This window comes from Muntiacus reevesi, chromosome 2, assembly GCF_963930625.1.
Source record: "Muntiacus reevesi chromosome 2, mMunRee1.1, whole genome shotgun sequence".
NCBI lineage: Eukaryota > Metazoa > Chordata > Mammalia > Artiodactyla > Cervidae > Muntiacus > Muntiacus reevesi.
This window is the reverse complement of record NC_089250.1, coordinates 7,253,722-7,275,480: the sequence shown is the minus strand read 5'-3', so window position 1 is coordinate 7,275,480 and position 21,759 is coordinate 7,253,722. Positions and strand designations below refer to the sequence as shown.

The 21,759-nt window shown below is 37.7% G+C and overlaps 1 protein-coding gene across 1 annotated transcript in view; it reads right to left on the bottom strand.

Moving 5' to 3' along the window:
- The window catches only part of MACROD2 (mono-ADP ribosylhydrolase 2), a 2,149,518-nt gene that overhangs the window by 1,959,722 nt on the left and 168,037 nt on the right, over positions 1-21,759 (bottom strand). The gene's annotated exons all lie outside the window — the stretch shown is intronic.

The following is a 21,759-nucleotide window of genomic DNA, read 5'->3' as shown; positions in this document are numbered from 1 at the left end:
TCTTAACGCTAGTCAACAGAAAACATAATGAAGATGGTATTTCTCCAATAAAAATAATGATATTATGCATTTCAAAAGCCAAAATAAAGTTTACTTAAGTATCTGGAACACTTATCTTCATGATCATTTCCTTCCATAAACATGTATGGCCTAGAGAGAACAATTTATGTACAGGCAAGTAGAGCCCCGACAATGCGATGACTCCATGGTAGGCTCATCTGTTAAGTGAACAGAATGTACTATTTTGTCTGGTTACCGGCACCTCTCCTCTCCCCACATCCCACCCACACACCTGATTTCAAAGGGAGCAGCTGACAGGTGAGCAGGGAAGGGGCACAAGTGGCCCACACGGGGACACTGCCTGGGAATCAGGGACTTTGGGAGCAGGAAAGTCAAGTCAAAACCTTTAGTCATTGTCTGATGGCAAAGCTTTACTATGGAAAAGTTAAGAGCTGTCAGCAGCTGTATTTTCTGAATGTAGGAAGCCATTCTGCAGAGCAAGAGAAGTAGGATAATTAAACAGATCAAGAAGTCAAAATAAAAGATGGTAAGAATCGCCACAGCACCTAGGCCTCTACTTGAGGCTCTTCCCAAAGCCCAGGTGTATCTCTGACCTCATCACACCTTCGTCATGCTGAAATAAGGACACTTCCTCTTGCTCTCCCTCTGATGAAGGCTATTGGTTTTGGTTGTAGGGATACCTATTATTTCATTGGCTCAGCCCTCAAATGGCCAACAGTGTAACAAAGAAGACACATCAGAAAGTCCTGTCAACATAATATGACAAGTGCATCACGACACAGATCGATCGCAGCTGGCACTTGAAGGAAGTGTGTTAGGGGGTTTGTGTTGCTCCAGAATCATATGCCTGCACCTCCCTTAAGCAGGAACTAATCTCTATCTTTGTCACAGGGTCCAGACATAAAGAAAGGAAGCTATGGGAAGGAAAAAACAAAAACCAGACAGAACCAGCTGGAACCAAGATGGCAACAAACCTGACCTCCAACAGACACTGAGTTTCACTCTATGCAAATTTTACATCAGTGGCACTAGATAATACACCAGCCTTCAGCCCTGGTCAGAAGTTCCAGACCAAAAAGGACAGAAAAAAAGTGGTTCCCCACTTCCAGGAGAAACCCCACTTCCTCCCAAGAAACTAACGCACAAGCCTCCCCTTCATTATCAGCCCTCCTCCTATCGTCCTCACCCCTTAAAACCACATCTCTCTCACCATTAGGGTGAGAATTTGATTTGTGAACTAAGTTCCTGCTTCTCCATTTTCTAGCCATGGAATAAAGCTTCTGCAGCTTCAATCTAAGCTTGGGTTTTGTTTTTGGCTGTGTGAACCCGAATGGAAAAAGAACATTTCCCCACCAAGGCAAGAGGCCTCAGGTCAGCAAGGGCCAAAGTTGGGGTCCATATGACCTAATTCAGCAACAGTATGAGAGCCAAACTGCATCTCAAGGAAGAGATGACTGGGGGAGCTGGGAGGGACAACATCCCAAGCAGGTGGGCAAAGACTGGCCTGTGCAAATGCAAAGCAAAGCCAGGCCACAGGGGCCTCCAGGGCAGGTGGTCCTGGGGTTCCTGGTCCTATCCCTCTGTCTCAAACAGTCCTTGACAGCTTTTGTCTTTTTATATTCCTTTTCCTACTGGCTTCTCCTCTCTACACCTCCCAGATAGTAAAAAATAAAGCTCATATATCTCAACAAAATATACATTTTTCATGAAGGCAAATATTCCCATTTTAAAAAGTTAAATAATAAGCCCCTTTTTGGAAGAATTCAAGTTAAATTCAGGCTGAATCCTGTAAAGTAGGGAAAAAAAGGATCTTCTATGTCTAATTACATTTCTCTCTCATTGCAGAGTGGATATATTTCATTCATTTTTATGCTCTCATTACACAAGGGTTAATAAGCAGATTGGACTCAATAATATTCTCTCACCTGATCTGCAGATCTAAGAACCCCAGATAAAGACTGTCTCTAGCTTGCTGATACGTTTGTACTGTTCAATTATGTAATAAATAATGACCTTTATTTTTTAGCATCACGTAATTCTCTCTAGGCATCAAACCAAGCTTTCTCTTCTACTACCAAACAGTCCCACTTTTGTTCTGCTTTTAAATCATTTTAGGCTCAGCCAAGAGTTTTATTGCTCAGTCAAGTCCTCTTCTGGTTTCCAACTTTGTATCAGGCACTTGCTGTCTCAGGCCGGCTGATTTAAGGACGGCTGGTGCTTGCCCTGTCCTCCTGTGAAGATGGTTCTGTACTACTTCCGTTTGCCACAGATTTCAGCTTCCTACTATAATCTAGGTCATTTTTAACCCCTTGCCACAGAGTCTTTTAGATACTTGTCACAGCAGTTGGTGACCATCATTGCTAGATAGCAACTGCCACGTGGCCCGCAGCATGGACTCTGGATGAAGACTGGTAAGATCACCCCTGTTCATTCACTCAGCTGTTTCAGCTGAACTCCCTTAAGAATTCTGAAGTCAGGCTTGAGCAGGAAGCAATCCCGAGCTATGCGGGTCAGGAACATAACCACAAGCAACAGAATTAGGGCAGCTACCTGTTGCAGCAATGGTTTTCGCCTTGACAAGCACGACATGTTATCTGTTCTTTCCCTGCTGTGGGCCTAACCCACCAGTAGACCTAAGTTCCACATCTTCAGGAGTAGCCACATCCTAGTTCCCAGGCAAATCATGGTGTGGAAGAGGGAGGGTAAGCAGGTGCCCATTGCCCAACAGAAGCAGGGCATGTAATCATCAGTCTCTACAGTAGACTAACCTGGGCTCAGTACCCACCTCATACTCGCTGAACTCCCTCATTATGCTCTGTTAAGAGATCAGTCTCATTTGTTTAGTTTTGCTTTTATTTCCAATATTCTGGAAGGTGGGTCATAGAGGATCCTGCTGAGATTTATGTCAGAGAGTGTTTTGCCTATGTTCTCCTCTAGGAGTTTTATAGTTTCTGGTCTTACATTTAGATCTTTAATCCATTTTGAGTTTATTTTTGTGTATGGTGTTAGAAAGTGTTCTAGTTTCATTCTTTTACAAGTGGTTGACCAGTTTTCCCAGCACCACTTGTTAAAGAGGTTGTCTTTTTTCCATTGTATATCCTTGCCTCCTTTGTCAAAGATAAGGTGTCCATAGGTTCGTGGATTTATCTCTGGGCTTTCTATTCTGTTCCATTGATCTATATTTCTGTCTTTGTGCCAGTACCATACTGTCTTGATGACTGTGGCTTTGTAGTAGAGTCTGAAGTCAGGGAGGGTGATTCCTCCAGTTCCATTCTTCTTTCTCAAGATTACTTTGGCTATTCGTGGTTTTCTGTATTTCCATACAAATTGTGAAATTATTTGTTCTAGTTCTGTGAAAAATACCGTTGGTAGCTTGATAGGGATTGCATTGAATCTATAGATTGCTTTGGGTAGAATAGCCATTTTGACAATATTGATTCTTCCAATCCATGAACACAGTATGTTTCTCCATCTGTTTGTGTCCTCTTTGATTTCTTTCATCAGTGTTTTATAGTTTTCTATGTACAGGTCTTTTGTTTCTTTAGGTAGATATACTCCTAAGTATTTTATTCTTTTTGTTGCAATGGTGAATGGTATTGTTTCCTTAATTTCTCTTTCTGTTTTCTCATTGTTAGTGTATAGAAATGCAAGGGATTTCTGTGTATTAATTTTATATCCTGCAACTTTACTATATTCGTTGATTAGTTCTAGTAATTTTCTGGTAGAGTCTAATGAAACTTAAAAGCTTTTGCACTACAAAGGAAACTATAAGTAAGGTGAAAAGACAGCCCTCAGATTGGGAGAAAATAATAGCAAATGAAGAAACAGACAAAGGATTAATCTCAAAAATATACAAGCAACTCCTGAAGCTCAATTCCAGAAAAATTAATGACCCAATCAAAAAATGGGCCAAAGAACTAAACAGACATTTCTCCAAAGAAGACATACAGATGGCTAACAAACACACGAAAAGATGCTCAACATCACTCATTATTAGAGAAATGCAAATCAAAACCACAATGAGATACTATTACATGCCAGTCAGGATGGCTGCTATCCAAAAGTCTACAAGCAATAAATGCTGGAGAGGGTGTGGAGAAAAGGGAACCCTCTTACACTGTTGGTGGGAATGCAAACTAGTACAGCCACTATGGAAAACAGTGTGGAGATTTCTTAAAAAACTGGAAATAGAACTGCCATATGACCCAGCAATACCACTTCTGGGCATACACACCGAGGAAACCAGATCTGAAAGAGACACGTGCACCCCAATGTTCATCGCAGCACTGTTTATAATAGCCAGGACATGGAAGCAGCCTAGATGCCCATCCGCAGATGAATGGATAAGGAAGCTGTGGTACATATACACCATGGAATATTACTTAGCCGTTAAAAAGAATTCATTTGAATCAGTTCTAATGAGATGGACGAAACTGGAGCCCATTATACAGAGTGAAGTAAGCCAGAAAGATAAAGAACATTACAGCATACTAACACATATATACGGAATTTAGAAAGATGGTAACGATAACCCTATATGCAAAACAGAAAAAGAAACACAGAAGTACAGAACAGACTTTTGAACTCCGTGGGAGAAGGTGAGGGTGGGATGTTTCAAAAGAACAGCATGTATATTATCTATGGTGAAACAGATCACCAGCCCAGGTGGGATGCATGAGATGAGTGCTCGGGCCTGGTGCACTGGGAGGACCCAGAGGAGTCGGGTGGAGAGGGAGGTGGGAGGGGGGATCGGGATGGGGAATACGTGTAACTCAATGGCTGATTCGTGTCAATGTATGACAAAACCCACTGAAATGTTGTGAAGTAATTGGCCTCCAACTAATAAAATAAAATTTAAAAAAAAAAAAAAAAAAAAAAAGAGATCAGTCTCTTTTCACGCAGACCATCTTCTGAGAGTAAATTTCTAGCCCGTAAATTTCTACTCCTAATCTGTTTTCCTTCCCAACATGTTTCCCTATTACTAGATTGAAGTTCTGATTTGTCTTCTGTGCTGGTTATTCTCCATTTAACCCCTACTGAAATCCATATTCTGCCCTACTATGTTCCCAGCAGCTTGACCCTTAAGGATTGCATCGTACTGATTCCTTAGCTGTCTGGCTTTCAAGGATTCAATGACTGAGGGCTATCAGCAGGAGATTAGAGGGTGAGGAAGGGAAACCATCAGGGTAGTTCTTCCCTGAGCTTCCTTGGTAGCTCAGTGATAAATAATCCATCTGCCAAGCAGAAGATGCGGGTTCGATCCCTGGTTTGGGAAGATACCCCCTGGAGAAGAAAATGGCAGCCCATTCCAGTATTCTTGCCTAGGAAATCTCAAGAAGGACACAGGAACCTGGTGGGCAGCTCATGGGGTCACAAAAGAGCTGGAGATGACTTAGCCTACAGCTCTGGCTCCTCCTCCAGAACTCAAGTTCTTGGCTGCAGTAACACTATTTTATCTCCTTAATCTCACAGTTCTAGGGGTGTAACACCTTCCTGCTGACAACGGTCTCTAGGAGCCACACTTGCCCTTGTTTTATACTCTTAATCATGCCCATTCTTCTGTAAGTAGTCCCTTCTAAAACCCTGACAATATAATGCCTGAAGTAAAAATCTCCTGTTTTGGTGGGCCTGGATCCACCTCCCACCTCACAAACCATTTAGTAAAAGTAGCCTAGTTTTCATTGCAGATTTCTACTCCCAGACCACAAAGTCCACAAGTTATAGAGTTACACTTATTCTATCCCTGACTATCAGGATAGAGCATGAGGCTCAAGTCCATACTCACCAATGTAACCTTAGATCACAATAAATAAAATAAATGGTTAGAGATGGACACATAACTTAAAAGTGGTCCAACTGGACTGAAGTTCAGACTTGTCCATCTGATCACCAAGAAAGAGGATTTTCTTCTACCAGATAAGACTGCATTAAGGTTATGATATTGGAATGCTTCAAGGTGAAGGTGCTGGGCAGGGGAATGGGTGGCGTGTGAATGATGATGGCGACTTGGGAAAGGCAGAGCAGAGAGAACTGCAAGGAAGCCAGATCCTCAGTGACATCATGTGAACAGCTGGATCAAGTTTATTTGACAATAACTTCATAGAACGCTTCAGTTAGACGAGCTAACAAAGACCATTTGCGCTTCAGCAGCTTTGAGTCATATTTACCACGTGCAGAGGCAAGAATTCTAAATGATACAGTACCATCCCGACTGATTTCCTAAGTCTACCTCACTCCCCTGTGAAGGCAAGGGACTTGCTACACTCAGACAGATCATCCAGAGGTTGGCCAGAACTCCATCTATACCTCCAATTGGGCTTCTTCTGAGGAGACTCCTTCACCTGCATCATCCTCACCTGTAGGGAACCACAGCAACTCAGACACTAAAGCTACACATCTGCATGAATCAGAGGTGAAGGCAGCCAAAACCCCTGGACAGCATGCCTAGCTGAATCCATCCTGGTATCTCTCAGATGCAGGGGCAAAACCAACATATCTTCCCATATTTATCCTACTCACTAAAAATAAACCATATTCCTTGCTAATATATCCTAAGATATGGCAGCCGTTATGAGTCCCCTGTCCTGCCATACTTGCTAACCATCATCTCTTGGGTGATACTGCTCAGATCCCAAACATATTCTCAACCTGATACTCACGTCACTGCCTCCTAAGAAAGGATCCAAAGTACTTACAGCCTCCTCACACACTCTACATCAGACTGACATGTATCGAGCAACTTTCTGTCCTATGCCTACACCTACACACACTCTAGAGTTTACCACAGGTTCCTCACTCTCAGCCATCTATTTTACCAATACCCTAGCATTACATTCTGCTATAAATTTCCCCCAAACCACATGGATATGTTCACAAATTTATTCATTTCATCAAAATGTTTTTAGTGATAATTGTGTATGATATCTTGCAAGGGACATTATGGGATATATAAAGATAAATAAAATTAATTCCCAAGAAACTGCCCTCAGGAAATGTTTAGGCTCATAGTAGAAATAAGGAAAAACATACAAACAACCCTAAAAAACAATGTGTGCCATATTAGAGAATTCCAAGGGACAAGAGATAACTTCTGGTTGGAGAGATAAGTAAAAAGAAGTAAGAAGGAAGGCATTCACTAGAATTAGGCATTAAGCAGCAGAAGGCATTACATAGAATGCCTACTACAGGGCAGATACCCAGAGGGACTCACACTTCATAATATTCAACAGTCTACTTAATATCTACATTTTTCCCTTTACCCAAACTATCAAAGAGGCCAGACAGTCCTTATCAAGGACTTGGAGTCTGGGCTTTACAAGATAGGTACAATTTAGCCAAGAGTTTATTTAAGGAAAACGGGTGTCAAAAAAAGAAAAATAATAAAAAGAACATGAGTAAAGAGATGAAGCCAAAAACTGCAGCATGTATATGAAACGTACATGCAAATGTGCACATAAATGTAAAGTGAGATGAGTGTGGCATGTTTATGAGTGGAATGTGCCTCTAAAGAGGTGGAAAAAATATAGATTAAAATAAGGTATACTCCTATGGTTTAATAATGAATTCTATTTTTTTATTTGGCAAAATGGGGCAGTGGGTTAAAAATAAAGCTACATATGGATGCTAATGGCACTTTCCTGTCCATACTGAAGGTGAAACTCAAATTAGTATTCTTCAGCAACCCTTTTCAAATGTTCTTTTCAAAAGCAGACATATCTGAAGACAAAGTGAGGAGTGAAGACTTTATACATATTTCAGTTAGACTTGCTGTCCCTCATTAGCATGAATAATCACAAGTTGGCTGCACCTACATAAGTTATTTTCCATAAGTATTCTGACTGCTAATTAGGAAATTCAGTCCAACTACTGCATCCTCAAAAATAATTCTGGATTCATGTTAAGAAGGTATGGAGATGTGATAAACGTGTTCATTGTTTAAATGTTATGTGTCCTGGCTTCTTGGGGGTGAATACAAGTACCACAATTAGAAACACAGCTATATAAATAAAACAGTAACTGAAGAGGGGCATAGGAAAGAATCATAATATAACACCCACAGAGTGAGTAATGCTCTTCGTTCTGCAGATGAAGAACTCAAGCCTGATGAAGTCAAGTGGTATATCCAGGCCAACATGGCTCATGACTGTTGAGTCTGAACCAGAATTCAGTCTCCTGATCTCTGCTCATAAACCTTTCTGCCACATCAAGTGTCTCTCTCTTACAAACGTTTCAGATATAAGGATGCAGATCTGTGTATGAAATTCCTTAATGCTGCTTAATGGAGCACCCTTGAGAGAATCTTTATATAAATGTCTGGGAAGTGACAGTCATGGGTTCAATTTCTAGTTAATATAGAGACTTTATTCAATGAACATTAACTGAAATGGTTTTTATGCTAATAGAGTTTCTTTTACCACAGATTTTCATAAAAGCATCACCAGGCAGTTTAAAATATATGAAGCATTGTTACTATGTAAAACTCCCCAAACCTGTTGTAAATGCCAGTGAAAGAAGACCTGGCATTCAGGGTGACATCTGCACAACCCTGGGTTCACATACTTCACTCTCTTCATGGAAGCTGCCTTCTCAAGGGGGCGCATTGTCTTTCAGACCCTCCCATAACGTCTGCATTCCAACATGAGCTTGACCTCAGCCAGCCTCACGCTATCCTGTGAAATTCTGTACTATTTTTTTCCTCTAAATGTACTTATTTTATGTATTTACATAAAATTTTAAGCCTCTAAAATCTCAAATACTTTCATTGTAACCTCATCTAAGAGTTGGGTAGGTAAGCATAAGTAAAAGAGGCCTAAAAGATGCTCTAAAACAATGTTCAAAATAAAGACATTTTAACAAATCTCAAACATTCACAAAAAGTCTTTGTTTAAAGAAACTGTGAAAAAAACTGAAAACATGCACAAATGAATAATAATCAAAAGTTTTAAAAATCAGAAATATTTTTGGTAAGGCATGGGATATCTTTATTGAAATAGTACTTAAAAAGGTTTAGTGCCCTATGTTCAATGATCTCTAAGATCAATTTATTCTCTCAGAAATATGGTTTTATTTAATGCTACTTTTTTCCTTACTTTCACATTTCAGAAATTCTAGTGAAATAAGCAAAGCATGAAATAACCATAAACAGTCTTGTGTGATAATCTACCATGAAATTTCAGTGGAATTACTGAAAATAAAAAATAAAGATGTCAATGTAGTACCACAGCATGAAGCAGCACATGTAAGCATTAGTAAAAAAAAAAAAAAGAGAGAGAGAGAGAGAGATGCATTCATTCAGTTGAGTTACTGCCACTCTACAGCTGAATGAGACAGAGAAACAGTGAAAGATGAATGCCCACAACAATCCACCACATTAAGCGAAATGGAATGAGAAGCACTTTAATTGGATAAAATTTAAGAGCTGAATTACAAATGCCACATAAATAAATAGCTCTAAATAATGTGTTTTTTCCAGTTAAATAATGACTTTAATAAAACAGATGAAAATGTAGGCTGTGTTGTTTTTTCTGCCTGTCAGAATCTCATTAGCATTTCAATTTAAATTCTACAAGTGCACTCAAATCTCTTATTTGTACATCTGGCATAACTCAAAACACTGCCTTATTTGTTAAAAAAAGAAAATTTAAGGCAAATGAGCCTACTCAACAATATCTTGCAGTGGTATTTTAATGGGTGAAAACAATGTTGTTATTTCAATGTTGCATAAGAGCAGTGGCCTCCTCATGAAGAAACTGAAAGATTCAGATACACTTTCGAAGAAAATTTGTTTTTATAAGAAAAATCTCAAAAGCATGGAATTAAGTGTTAATGCTATCTTTACATTATTTTAAATATAGAGTTAAATATGAAAAATATTTTTTAAGTAAGCTTAGAAATGATATCTAAAGACATTATGAAACTATAATTCCAGGTAAGTATGACATTACTTCAAAGTTCTTTGTGACAAAGCTTTCCTAATGCATTATCATAAATATCCTAAAATGAAAAAGAAAATTGCAAGGAAAAAATTCTTAAACTACTTATGTTTAGCAGTGGCTCTAAAACAATAGTGCACATAATAATCACATACAGATATTTTTTAATTTGTATTCCTAAAGTTAGCCCCAGAAAATCTGATTCATAGATGTGGAGCACAATATAGAGTTTTAATATATTATCCCAAGTGATTTTGATGCAAGTGATCCATGGAACACAATTTGAGAAACACTAACCTATAGGATCCCTGGAGGAGGAAATGGCAACCCACTCCAGTATTCTTGCCTCGAGAATCCCATGGACAGAGGAGCCTGGCGGGCTACAGTCCACAGGGTCACAAAGACTTTGACACTATTGAGCAACTGAGAAAAATTTATAGGATAAATTTTATTTCCTTTTTAGATTGATCATTAAAATCTTTCATAATCTGGTTTTATTCCAACTTTCAGTCTTATCTGTAGGATAAACTACCCAACTTATCAAGTGGATCTCATTACCACCATTTTAGCTTAGGTAGAATACCAGTCTGAATCTGAACCTCCTAAAACCTTTAAACCACATTTGGGTACAGACTAGTTGAAAGTAAGTTCACAGGATATGGAAACTAGATAACAGGTATTTGTCTTAATTCAGACCTCAGAATTGGAGAGATCCTAAGTGCAGTGTCCTGAAGGTGGGAAGGAAACAAGGGAGAAGGTGATACAGAGAGAATATTATCTAAGATTAACTGGTCCCTACAAAGTTCACTTGAGTCTGTTTACAGAAGGGATGTCACCTTAAAAGGGAACTTGAAGAAAAAAAAGTAAGTTCTCTCTGTGTTACATTAAAACAAAATTATAGTTATAACTGTGATAATTTTTAAATCAAAGAATAAAACACAACAGTTTTTTGTTGATATTTCTGAAATTATTTCATTATAACACCTATTAACTTACAATTAACACATAAAAGATAATTACAAATACCATCAAACAGAAACATTTGAGAACTTCATTAGTTTTTCCAAAGGATTTCTCTTGATCCTTTGCTTTTCCAGTTCCATTTCAACCAGTTTTCTCTGTTTCAATTGCAAACTGTCATATCCCCACTTATCAATAGCTTTACATATTATTCAATAAGTTCTCCAACATCATTTACACCAACTTCATGAAATCTGTATCTTTCTCAAAATTTTCTCTTTTCCAGTCAATTTACATTACATTCTTTAAGGTCTTAAAGCAGTGAATTAAAAAGCACAGAAACACTTACCTTATCTTGCTTTAATTCCCCATGGAACCTGGGAAAATATAGATTATAAATAACTTAATAAACCTATACAGCATATTAAAAAGCAGAGATATCACTTTGCTGACAAAAGTCTACATAGTCCAAACTATGATTTTTCCAGGAATCACGTACAGATGTGAGAGTTGGAACATAAAGAAGGGTGAGCGCCAAAGAATTGATACTTTCGAATTATGATGCTAGAGAAGACTCCTAAGAGTCCCTTGGACTGCAAGAAGATCAAACCAGTCCATCCTAAAGGAAATCAACCCTGAACATTCATTGGAAGGGCTGATGCTGAAGCTGAAGCTCCAATACTTTGGCCACCTGATGCAAAGAGCCGACTCATTGGAAAAGGCTCAGATGCTCGGAAAGACTTAAGGCAAAAGAAGGGGGTGGCAGAGGATGAGACGGTTAGATAGCATCAGTGACTCAATGGACATGAGTTTGAGCAAATTCCAGGAGATGGTAAAGGACAGGGGAGCCTGGCGTACTGCAGTCCATGGGACCATAAAGAGTCAGACATGACTTAGCAAATGAAAAATGATGATGAACAACCCCTACTGAAATGCAGAAAAGCAGACAGCATTAAAAATATATCAGAAGATGGCTAGCAAGTTCCACTAGGCTAAGTATCAGAAAGATCAGAGAGAGAGCCATACATTCTGGTGAAGAAAGGCTGGTAAAAATGTAGCATGTCACTGTGTACTAGGCTGGTCAGTGAGTCAGAAACCTCTCCCATAGCAAGACAGCTAACTGCCCAGTTATGGGGGAAAAAAAAACTTTCAATAAACACATTCACTGTTTAGAAACTCTAATGCATATATGTTTTAGCATAATGCACCCTTACAATGCATGTGCAAAGGGGTTTAACATACATTTTCTCATTTATTCTTCACAATAGCCCTAAGAGGTAAGTAATAATTATCATCACTTAATATTATCATCATTTCCAAAGGAGGTAACTGAAGCTTAAAAAGACTACTTCATCTAAGCCCTTGACCTAGTAAGTATCTGAGGTGGAATCTGAACCTGGGATCCTCTGAATTATTATGCCACAGATCTTTGAATTTTACATTGCTTTGATTTTTACTTTATTTACAATTTTAATGCTTTAAACAATAAATATGTATACTATATTACATATAATATATATTTGTTTAAAGATGTATAGACATACCTCAAAGATATTCTGGTTTCAGTTCCAGAATACTATAAGCAAATACCTCGGTAACCTGTTGCATGAACATTTTTATTTCCCAGTGCATATAAAAGTGATGTTTATCCTCCACTGTTGTCTATTAAGTGCAATAGCAGTATGTCTAAAAATAGTATACACACCTGAATTTAAAATATTTTATTGTTAAAAAATGCTAAGACCCTTTGATACTTCTTGGAAGGCCAGTTTAGTGGAAATTAACTTTTTTAGCTTTTGCTCATGTTGGAAACTCATCTCTCCTTCAGATCTGAACAATAAATAACCTTGCTGAGTAGAGTATCGTAGGATATAGGTTCTTTCCTTTCACCACTTGAAATACATCACGCCACTCCATTCTGGCTTGCAAAATTTCTGCTGAAATATTAGGTGATAGTTTTATGAGGGTTCCTTTATACATGACTTTTATATGAGATGCCCTGGTATGGGTCTTTTTGGGTTCATCTAGTTAGGGATTCTCTGTACTTCCTGGACCTGGATATCTATTTCAGTTTTCACATAAGGGAAATTTTAAGTCATAATTTGATCAAATACACTTTCTATCCCTTTCTATCTTCTCCTGCTGAGAAGAATGCAAATATCCTACAATGCAAGTATGTGTATGCTTGATGTCATCCCAAAGGGCCCTTCCATTATCCTCATTAATTTTTTTTCTTTTTACTGTTCTGATTGGGTGAATACCACTATTTCATTTTACAGGTCATCTATGCATTCTTCATAATACCAATATATTTGTTTGTATCTCCTTTCTTACATTAAGGCTAGCACCCTATATTGTATAACAATTTTTAATAGTAAATACTAGGAATAACTAAATAAGTTCATAAATATCTTCATTATTATTTGTTGTAGCTACATAATACTATGTTGGGTAAATATGGACTATACTACAGCTTATTCAACCACTCTCCTATCTGTGGACATTCAGGTTATTTCCTGTATTTCACAATTACAGATACTATCACAGTAAATAATCTCATAAATATGAATTTGCATGTTTTGGGTGTATATGATCCATGATAACTTCTTAGGAGTGAAAATACTGGGTCAGAGCACAAATACATAGTTTTGTTAGGAATTACCAAATTTCCATTCAAAGGACTGTATCAATTTCAATTCCTCCCATGTGGCTCAGCTGGTAAAGAATCGCGCCTCCAATGCGGGAGACCTGGGTTTGATCCCTGAGTTGGGAAGATCCCCTGGAGAAGGGAAAGGCTACCCACTCCAGATTTCTGGCCTGGAGAATTCCATGTACTATACAGTCCATGAGGTCGCAAAGAGTTGGACACGACTGAGTGACTTTCACTTTCACCAAAGCTTGAATGTGATGATTTCCTTTCAGTCCCACTGACCGAATTTGTCATTTTTTTTTAAAAACTTTCTGCTACTCTAAAAAGTGAGAAATATATTTTAGTGGTTTGAATTTACATAATTCACTAATTATGAATTAATTTGATCATTTTTTCATGTTTATCATATGTTCATCTGCTTGTGTTTTTCTGTGAATTATCCATGTCCTTTTTCTATTTTTCTATAGGGCTTTTGATCCTTTACCCCTCCATTTTAAAGCTTTCTTTGTGTATTAGGGAGATTACCTTTTGTCTGTATAAATGCTGTGAATATTTTATTGCATTTTGTCAGTTGTCTTCTGACTTTGTTCATGGTATTCTGGGTTTTCTTTATACTCCAACTCTCACATCCATACATGACTAATGGAAAAAAATCAAAGCTTTGACTAGACAGACCTTTGTCAACAAAGTAATGTCTCAGCTTTTTAATATGCTGTCTAGGTTTGTAATAGCTTTTCTTCCAAGGAGCAAGCGTCTTTTAATTTCATGGCTGCAGTCACCATCTTCAGTGATTTTTGAGCCCAAGAAAATAAAGTCTGTTGCTGTTTTCATTGTTTCCCCATCTATTTGCCATGAAGTGATGGGACTGGATGCCATGATCTTTGTTTTTTGAACACTGAATTTTAAACCAGCTTTTTCAAAATGTTAAAACTGTCAGTTAATTTTTTCAAACCCTTTGGGTAAAGGAGAAGAGAAAAGAAACCTCACAGTTTGTCATTTGATATTACAACACAAAAATTACATATAAAGTATTAGCAAAGTATTTTCATATCTATTATAAAATTGCCAGATATTAGCAGCTCCAGAGAGCACATTCCACTGTATATATCTGCAAATGCTACCATAAAAGGTCATCAGCTTAACTGCACAAGCACATTAGCATGAAAAACTAAGTAGTAAAAAAGTCACACACATTTAGTTCAAACCCTTTTTGCCATCTGTTGCGTTTGTCTTATGCATTTTAATTATTTTGGAAACTTGCAGAAGTTCTCGTTTTTAAAAATGCCTTCTGTTATCACAGGCAACTTCACAATCCTACGATTCATGGTAATCTCTCAGATAAGCATCTTCACTAAACCAGAGAGAAGAACGAGTTCAACTTTGATTGGTTCTTGATTTCACATTCCAGGTGTTGGCACTGGGAAATCCATGATCAGCCTAAGCTTAGAAATACGGTTAAAACCTGTTAGTGACATTCACAGGAGGCACATCCTCTACTGATCCTAGAATTACATTTATAGCTGTTTATAGTTTAGTGTTCATAAGCAATTCACCAAGTAGTAGGACAACAGAATAAACCCTCATTTGCTTATAAGCCAATAAGTGGGCAATTTCACCCACTAAATGCCCAAACTCTAAAAGACATCTAACAAATGTCTCAAAGTTAATATAACAAACATAAAGCAGAGGAAAAGTTTTTAAATTTCACTCAGTATCTATTATTCCTTATTTTAGGCACAATTTTAAAAATTTTATATTTTGCAACAGATATTAATTGAAAAAACTCAAAGAAAAATCTGCTAGAGACCAAACCACTTGGGTTTCATCAGAGCCTATCAGCTTCTAGAGAAAGGAAAACATCCAACTCCAGCCTACTTTAGCCTTTGCCATTGATTAAAAGAAAAGAAAGTGAAGTCACTCAGTCGTGTCTGACTCTTTGCGACCCCATAGACTGTGGCCTACCAGGCTCCTCCGTCCATGGGATCTTCCAAGCAAGAATACTAGAGTGGGTTGCCATTTCCTTCTCCAGGAGATCTTTCTGACCCAGGGAGTGAACCCAGGACTCCCGCATTGTAGGCAGATGCTTTACCATCTAAGCCACCAGGGAAGTCCATTGATTAAGGGAAATGTCAAATCCAGCCATCTCTAGCCCTATTGTCTCATCTAACGATGAAGAGAATAGATGCATTTGTGAAGATCACAACCCAGAGAAATAGGCTCATATAAAAATAAGGACTAATCATGAAATTATAGAATTCTTCCCTTCCCCCCATTCCTTATGACCACATTGATATGTGAGTTAGTGAGTGAGTGAAGTCACTCAGTCATGTCCGGCTCCTTGCGACCCCATGGACTAATGTAGCCCACCAGGCTCCTCCATCCATGGGATTCTCCAGGCAAGAATACTGGAGTAGGTTGCCATTTCCTTCTCCAGGGGATCTTCCCGACCCAGGGATCAAACCCAGGTCTCCCGCATTGCAGGCACATGCTTTAACCTCTGAGCCACCAGGGAAGCCCATTGATATGAGGCACTGTATGATAAGTGGGTTGCAGTGGAAAGAACAGTAAGACCCAGACCCTATTTAAGGAGTCTTCAAAGAAACACAAAGACAACAGGGGCTACAAAAAGAAGGGCCATAGAGGAAATTTTAGCATCAGACACCTACAGCTACAGTGAACAGAAATATGTTGTTGCTGTTTAATTGCTAAGTCATGTCCGACTCTTTGCAACCCTATGGACTATAACCCACCAGGGTCCTTATGTCCATGAGATTTCCCAGGCAAGATACTGGAGTGGGTTGCCATTTTCTTCTACCAAGGACTTTCCCAACCCAGTGATCAAACCCAAGTCTCCAGTACTGACAGGCAGATTCTTTACTGGTGAGCCACCAGGGAAGCCCAAACAGTAACACAGCCTAACCCTAAACCAGATAAACAAACAAACAAAAAACCTTACATTAAAGGTCTATTTACCTCAGTTCCTTTTAATCAATATATCATGCTTGCATGTGTGCTCAGTTGCTCAGTCATGTCTAACTTTGCAATCCCATGGACTATAGCTCACCAGGCCCCTCTGTCCATGGGATTATCCTGGCAAGAATACTGGAGTGGGTTGCTATTTCCTCCTCTAGAGAAACTTTCCAATCCAGGGACTGAGCTTGTGTCTCCTGTGGCTCCTACATTGGCAGGCAGATTCTTCACCACTGAGCCACCCAGGAAGCCCTTATATCATGTTTGAGTTTCAACAAAAAAGTCACAAGACAACTAAAAGGAAAACACAGTCTGAAGAGACAAACAAAGCTTAGATATGTCAGAGACTTTGGGATTATCAGAACAGGAATCTAAAATAATATGATTAATGTTTTAAGAACTCTAAGAGAAAAAGTGAACAGTGGAGAGCCAGACACGACTGAGCAACTTTCACGTTGAAAAATAAATAAAACTGAATATAGGACATCAATAGAAAAAAATCAATAGAACCAAAATCTGGATCTGTAAAAAGATACAGAAAATTTATAAACCACTAGTCAACTAACCAGAGACAAAGAAGAGAGAGACTGATTTGAGAAATGAGAGAGGGAGATTGCTACTGATCACATGGGTAATAATAAATTAATAAAAGAGTATTATGAAAAACTACATGCCCAAAAAAGCTGATAAGCTAGAAAAAAATGGGGCTCTTCCTTGGAAAGCACAGTCTGTGACAGCTTATACTAGGAGAAATAATCTGAATAAACATATATCTATTAAAGAAAATTGAGTCGATTATTAATCACCTATAATGGAAAGTACTAGCCCCAGACAGGTTCACTAGTGAATTCTACCTAAGATTTAAAGGAAACATGATACCAATCCTCTGCAATTCATTCCAGAACTTACAGTCAAAGGGAGCACTGCCTAACTCATTCTGTGAGGCCAGAATTACTTTAGAATCCAAACCTGAAAAAGATGCTGCAAATTACCAAGGAAAACAACAGATGAATATCTCCCACAAACACATGAAAATCCTCAACAAAATATTTGCAAAATAAATTGAACAAATTATTTTAAAAAATTAAACACCACAACCAAGTTGGATTTATTCGTTATTCAAGGCTGATTCAACATTTAAAAATAAAGTAATTTAATCCATTACATTACCATGCTAAATAAGTAAGATCGAATGAGCATATTGCTAGAGATAGAAAAATCACTTGACAAGATCCAATACTCATTCATGAAAAAAAAAAACAAAAAACAAAACTCTCATAAAACTAGGAATAGAAGAGAATTTCCTCACTTAATGAAGAATATCTACCAAAAACTCTTTTAATTAACATCATAACTAATGGTGAGTAACTAGATGCTTTCCCACTAAGATCAAGAACAAGACAAGGCTGTCCCATCTCACAAGTTCTATGTAACATTGTACTGTAAGTTCTAACTAATGCAATAAGAAAATAAAATCAAAAGTATACTTTTAATTGGGAAGGAAGAAATAAAATTTTCTTTGTTCACAAATAAAATTATCATCATATAGAAAGTCCCAAAGAATCAACAACAAAAATTTTTGAAACTAATAAGCAATTGTAGCAGAGTTACAAGATATAAGGTTAATGTACAAAAATCAATTACTTTTTCATACACTAATGATGAACAAATGGAATTTCAAACTTAAAACATTATTTACATTAGCAGAAAAATTAAAATACTTAGGTATAAATCCAAAAATTATGTACAAAATATATGTGAGAAAAATTATGTACAAAATTTTAAAACTGATCAGAAATTAAATAACTAAATAGATAACCCATGTTTATGAATAAAAGGACTCAATATTGCCAAGATGTTAGTTTTTCCCAACTTCATCTATAGGTTTACTGTAATTGCATTAAATTCAAGAAAATTATTTTACAGATAATAACAAACTAATTGTAAAATTTATATCAAAAAAACAAATGATCCAGAATAATTAACAAAATATTGAAGAATAAAATCAGAGGACTGACAGTACCTAAATTTCAAGATATTCTGTTAAGTTACAGTCATTGAGAGAGACAGTGTGATACTGGTAAAGGAAAAGACAAATAAAATAGGGGAACAAAATAGAGAACACAGAAATATATTACATATATCTTTGACAAAGGAGCAAGAACCCAGTGGAGAAATAATAGTCTTTTTCAACAACTGGTACTAGAACAACAGTCATACATGTGCAAAGCAAACAGCAAAACACAAGAATCTAGATACTGAAATTTATAGAAATTATCCCAAAATGCATCATAGGCCCCAGTGAAAAATACAGAACTTTAAACTCCTAGAAGATAAAATAAGAGAAAATCTAGGTGATGTTGGGATTAGTGATGACTTTAAGTCATCAAAAGCATGATCAATGATTTTAAAAAATAGGCTGACTTTCGTTAAATTTAAAAACTCTGACCTGCAAAAGACACTGTTCAAAGGAAAAAAAAAATGTAAGCCACAGACTAGGATAAAATATGAGCCAATCAAATTTGATAAAGTGCTATTATCCAAAATATATAAAGAACTGTTTAAACAATAAAAAAAATAGTGCAATTAAAAAGTGAGCAAAGTATTTTAACTTCTCCAAGGAAGATATGCAATATGCAAATGACACATAACAATATGAAAAGATGCTCAACATAGTAAATTGCTATTGTTGTTCAGTCCATCAGCCATGTCTGACTCTTTGCAATCCCATGAACAGCAGCACGCCAAGCTTCCCTGTCCTTCCCTAACTACTGGAGTTTGCTCAAAACTCATGTCCATTGAATCAGTCATGTCATCCAACCATCTCATCCTTTATTGTCCCCCTCTCCTCCTGCCCCCCAGTCTTTCCCAGCATCAGGGTCTTTTCAAATGAGTCAGTTCTTCACATTAAGTGACCAAAGTATTGGAGCTTCAGCTTCACCTTCAGCGCTTCCAAGAAAATTCAGGGTTGATTTCCTTTATGGTTGATCTTTTTTTTAAATAATTTATTTTTTATTGAAGGATAATTGCTCTACAGAATTCAAAAGGACTGACTGATTTGATCTCCTTGTTGTCCAAGGGACTCTCAAAAGTCTTCCCCAGCACCACAATTTGAAAGCATCAGTTTTCAGCTCTCAGCCGTCTTTATGGTCCAACTCTCACATTCATACATGACTACAGGAAAAACCATAGCTTTGACTAGATGGATCTTTGTTGGCAGTAACATCTCTGCTTTTTAATATGCTGTCTAGGTTTGTCATAGTTTTTCTTCCAAGGAGCAAGTGTCTTTTAATTTCATGGCTCCTTTTGGAGCCCAGGAAAATAAAGTCTTTCACTGTTTTCATTGTTTCCCCATCTATTCACCATGAGGTGATGGGACTAGATGTCATGATCTTAGTTTTTTGAATGCTGAGTTTTAAGGCAGCTTTTTTACTCTCCTCTTTCACCTTCATCAACAGGCTTTTTAGTTCCTCTTTGCTTTCTGCCATAAGGGCGGTGTCATCTGCATATCTGAGGTTATTGATATTTCTCACAGCAAACTTGATTCCAACTTGAGCTTCATCCAGCCCAGCATTCCTCATGATGTACTCTGCATATAAGTTAAATAAGCAGGGTGACAACATACAGGCTTGACTTACTTCTTTCCCAATATTGAACCAGTCCACTGTTTCATGTCTGGTTCTAACTGTTGCTTCTTGACCTGACTACAGATTTCTCAGGAGGTAGGTAAGGTGGTCTGGTATTCCCATCTAAGAATTTTGCACAGTTTATTGTGATGCACAAGGTCAAAGGCTTCAGAGTAGTCAATGAAGCAGAAGTAGATGAGCCTCTGGAATTCCCTTGCTTTTCTTTGATCCAACAGATGTTGGAAATTTGACTTCTGCGTCCTCTGCCTTTTCTAAATCCAGTTTGTACACCTGGAAGTTCTCAGTTCACAAACTGTTGAAACCTAGCTTGAAGGATTTTGAGCATTACCTTGCTAGCATGTGAAATGAGTGCAATTTTGCTGTAGTTTGAACATTTTTTGGCATTGCCCTTCTTTAGGATTGGAATGAAAACTGACCTTTTCCAGTCTTGTGGCCACTACTGAGTCTTCCAAATTTGCTGACATACTGAGTGCAGCATTTTCACAGCATCATCTTTTAGGATTTGAAATGGCTCAGCTGGAATTTCATCACCTCCACTAGCTTTGTCCATAGTAATGCCCCCTAAAGCCCACTTGACTTTGCACTCCAGGATGTCTGGCTCTAAGTGAGTGATCACACCATCATGTTTACGCAGGTCATTAAGACTTTTTTTGTACAGTTCTTCTGTGTATTCTTGCCACCTCTTCTTTATATCTTCTGTTTCTGTTAGGTTCATAACATTTCTCTCTTTTATTGTGCCCATCTTTGCATGGAATGTTCTCTTGGTATCTCTAATTTTCTTGAAGAGATCTGTAGTCTTTCCCATTCTACTGTTTTCCTTTATTTCTTCGCATTGTTCACTTAAGAAGGCTTTCATATTTCTCCTAGTTATTCTTTGGAATTCTGCATTGATAAGGGTATATCTTTCCTTTGCTCTTTTGCCTTTCACTTCTCTTCTTTTCTCAGCCATTTGTAAGGCCTCCTCAGACAACCACTTTCCTTTTTGTGTTTCTTTTTCTCATGTATGATTTTGATCATCACCTACTCTACAATGTTATTAACCTCCGTCCATAGTTCTTCAGGCACTCTGTTCATCAGATCTGATGCCTTGAATCTAGTTGTCACTTCCACTGTATAATCATGAGGGATTTTATTTAAGTCAGACCGGAATGACCTAGTGATTTTCCCTGATTTCGATATCACTACATATCTAATAGAATGGCAGAGAAACAAATGGTGACACCACCAAACGGTGACAAGAAAGTGGAGTAATAAGAACTCCCATTCCGTGTTTCTGGGAAGGCAAAATGGTACAGCCACTTTCAAAGAAATAGCAGTGATCTCTTACAAAGCTAAACACAGTCGTCTTATATGATCCAGCAATCATTTTCCTCAGCATTTACTCAAAGAATTTATGTCCAAATAAAAATTATTTCCAAATTAAAACCTAGATACAACCAAAAATTCTTAGAAGTAAATAAAAGAGAAAAACTTCATGACATAGATCTCTAAAAACAGAATAAGCCCTAATGTAAATGGCATTACGGACTCGATGGACATGAGTTTGAGCAAGCTCCGTGAGTTGGTGATGGACAGGGAA